Source organism: Orycteropus afer, unplaced genomic scaffold (assembly GCF_000298275.1).
Source record: "Orycteropus afer afer isolate SDZICR_OR568_19922 unplaced genomic scaffold, OryAfe1.0 scaffold00685, whole genome shotgun sequence".
NCBI lineage: Eukaryota > Metazoa > Chordata > Mammalia > Tubulidentata > Orycteropodidae > Orycteropus > Orycteropus afer.
The window spans coordinates 891,107-894,682 of record NW_006922272.1 but is presented as its reverse complement, the minus strand read 5'-3'; the positions used below and the strand labels follow the sequence as shown (position 1 = coordinate 894,682).

The following is a 3,576-nucleotide window of genomic DNA, read 5'->3' as shown; positions in this document are numbered from 1 at the left end:
GAAGCACTTACTGATGAAGATTGAAGAATACAGTCTGCGGTATGGATTACATCTCAATATAAAGAAAACAAAAATCCTCACAACTGGACCTATAAGCAGTATTATGATAAATGGAGAAAAATTGAAATTGTCAAAGACTTCACATTGCTTGCTTCTACAATTGATGCCAATGGAAGCAGCAGTCAGGACATCAGACGACGTATAGCACTGGGCAAATTGACTGCAAAGGACCTCTTTCAAGACTGAAGAGCAAAGATGTCTCCTTGAGGACTAAGGTGTGCCTGACACAAGCTATGGTATTTTCAATTACCTCATATGTACGTGAGAACTGGACAATGAATAAGGAAGACTGAAGAAGAGCTGATGTTTTGAGCTGTGGTGTTGGTGAAGAATGCTGCAAGTACCATGGACTGCTAAAAGAACTAACAGGTCTGTCCTGGAGGAAGTGCAGCCAGAATGCTCCTTGCAGGTGAGAACGGCCAGACTTTGTCTCACATACTTTGGTCATGTTGTCATAAGGGACCATTCCCTGAGAAGGATGTCCTGCTTGGTAAGGTGGAGGGTTGATGAAAGAGGGGAAGGCCCTTAATGAGACAGAGTGACATGGTGACAGCAGTGATGGGCTCAAGTAGAGCAAGAATAGTGGAGCTGGTTCAGGACCAGGCGGTTTCATTCTGCTGTGCATAGGGTCATTATGAGTCAGAGATGACTCGATGGCGCCTAACAACAACAACATTATATATATATTATAATATGATATATATAATATGGACTGCCAGAAGAACAAACAAATCTGTCTCAGATTAAGAACAGCCAGAATGCTCCTTAGAAGCAAGGATGGAGAGACTTTGCCTCTCATACTTTGGTCATGTTGTCAGGAGGGACCAGTACATAGAGAAGGATATCATGCTTGATAAAGTAGACGGTTAATGAAAAAGAGGAAGACCCTCAATAAAATGGGTTGACACAGTGGTTGCAACAATGGGCTCAAGTATAGCAACAACTGTAAGGATGGTGTAGGACTAGGAAAAGTTTCGTTCTGTTGTACATAAGGGCTCTATGAGTTGGAACCACCTTGACGGCACCTAACAACAACTTCCCCAGAATATCCTAACTGATCCACTAATGAGAAGTTATTTTAGTTAGAATTTACTATCATGTTTTGATACTACATCTGTACTTTGTAATTTAATAATACTCTTTTAACTTGTAGATTCAAGCAGGTTGTGAAAGTTGGTGATACTATTAAAACTGAGAAAAGCTTGGAAAGACAGTTCATCTTAAAAACTAAAGAGTTCAGAGATGGGAGGATAGGCAAACAAGCTACACAGACCATCTCCAACAAAGCAAAGAGAAAGCAGTTAACACAGATACAGAAGATAATCCTGGAGCCCTGAGCTTTGAAACGAAGGATACAGAAGTGGATTCAACACCAACTAGTAGAAGAACCTGAATGAAAACAGTGAATAAGGAGACAAATGGAGCTGTGGACCATCAGCTATACTGATGGCACAGACAGTTTGAATATTTCCAAGTGGTGTTAGGACTTGAGAAGTAACCTAAAAATCTTCCCTGCTCACCAAGGGCTGCATGGACAATTACATTGGTGGCTGATGACTTAAAAGGGAAACAGAAAAGGAGACAAACTGAGCTGTGGACTTTTGGCTGTCTGGAGTATGCAGCCATTTTGAAAGTTTACAAGCTGTGGCCATTTTAGATATGTAAAGTGACAGCATTCTTGTTCAGATTCCAGGGACCTAAGAATAGGCTCTGCTTGGCAAGGACAGCACAGGCATTCCAGAGGCTGATGACTGGAAAGGCAAAATAATCCCCTTGTTACTCTTATGCTCCACACCATCTTGATGAATGAGGTGTGGCCATTCCTCATTTTCACCCAACCTCTGGGCCAGCAGGAATTCCATCCCAGTCTGTGTGCTCTGACAGAGCCTGGGTGCCCTGCCACACCCTGCCCTAGATCTGTTTTTTTTCTTGTTGTTGTTGTTGTTTTGTTTGCTTTAAATTTTTTCTTTATTTATTCTTCCTTTTTCTTTTCATTCTTTCTTTTTCCCTTACCAGGTCATAGGTTTTGGCTTTTATCTCTTTCTTTTTCCTGGTTCTCATTTTTTTCTTTCTTATGGTTCTTCTCATCTCCTATTTTTTTTTTTTTTTTTTTTTTTGCATTTTTCCCATTTTTTTAATCATTATTGTGGTACTCCAGCTCTTTTCTCAACTTCTCCCCAGATATTGTGGGGTTTGTTCTATCTTTTTCTATTTATATTTTGTCTTTTTAAAGTATTTCTATAAACATTTCGTCTCATTTATTACTTTTCCTTTTTTATTTTTGTTTTCTTTCTCATTTTGGTAATTGTTCCTGTGTTTTTATGCAGTGTGTGTTTTTTGTCTTCACTTTTATATCTTGGTAGTTTTTTTGATTGTTGTTTTTGTCTAACTGAGTGGGAGACAGCAACTGTGATCATACGACCCAACAATACCTGCACCTCCTGCAGCCCCACCTACTGAAGGCCACCATTTGCTTCTATACCAACTGCCCAATGATATATGACAGCCAATACGAGCCCGACTCACCCTTAAATGCTCTTCACAAACAATTAACAGAGATCTGTGCAACCATTCTCATTGTCTATCACACCAACCAGGAGATAGTGGTGAGTGCCAACTAGTGAATAGAGAAGTACAATGCCCTGCTTACTCAGATACATCAAAACAAAACAAAGAAAAAGAATATCTTGGGTGACACTCCAACATACAATCACTAATTCAATATAAATACAATAGAGTCACAATGTCTCAGAAACAACAGACCTTCACAACCCACACAAAGAAGCAAGAGAAAGAAGGGAGCAGGATACAGACCCAGAACATATCCTTGAGAAACAAGCAGCATTGGAACTCCCTGATAAAGAATTCAGAAGAATTATATTTGGGTATCTTCAATGGATTAGAGACAGATCAAGGAAATCACTGATAAAATTAAGGAAAACACAAACAAAAGCTTAGAACAATTTCAAAGACACTACAAGAACAAAATGACAAAATACATGACAAAATCTACAGATAGAAATCCACGAGACTAATACTAAATTTTCAGAAATAGATAACACAGTGAATGGTCAAAGGAGTAGATTTGAATCACTGGGAGACAGAATTAGTGAGACTGAACACAAATATGTCAATACTTCTTTAGAAAGGGATCAATCAGAAAAAAGATGAAAACAAAATGAAAAAAGCTGGAGTTCCAGTAAGATGGTGGACCAGGCAGAAAGACTGCACAGACACTCTTCAACAAAGAAAAAGGAAACCAATTGACACAGACATAGAAGATAATCCTAGACCCCTGAGCCTTGAAGGGAAGTATACAGAAGTGGACTAAACCCCAACTAGTGAAGAATTTGCATGAAAATACCAAAAAAGGAGACATATGGATCTGTGGTCTGGCAGTGATCTTGAGCAATCCTGACAGCACAGACAGCTTGGAGAGTGCCAAGTGGTGGTAGGACCTAAGAATTAACCTAAAAATCAGCCCTGCTAGCCAGGGACTACACGGAGGACAGCTCT

At 39.5% G+C, this 3,576-nt stretch overlaps 1 protein-coding gene across 1 annotated transcript in view; it reads right to left on the bottom strand.

Annotated features, from left to right (window-relative positions):
- The window catches only part of KCNMB4 (potassium calcium-activated channel subfamily M regulatory beta subunit 4), a 192,475-nt gene that overhangs the window by 118,781 nt on the left and 70,118 nt on the right, over positions 1-3,576 (bottom strand). The window lies entirely within an intron of this gene.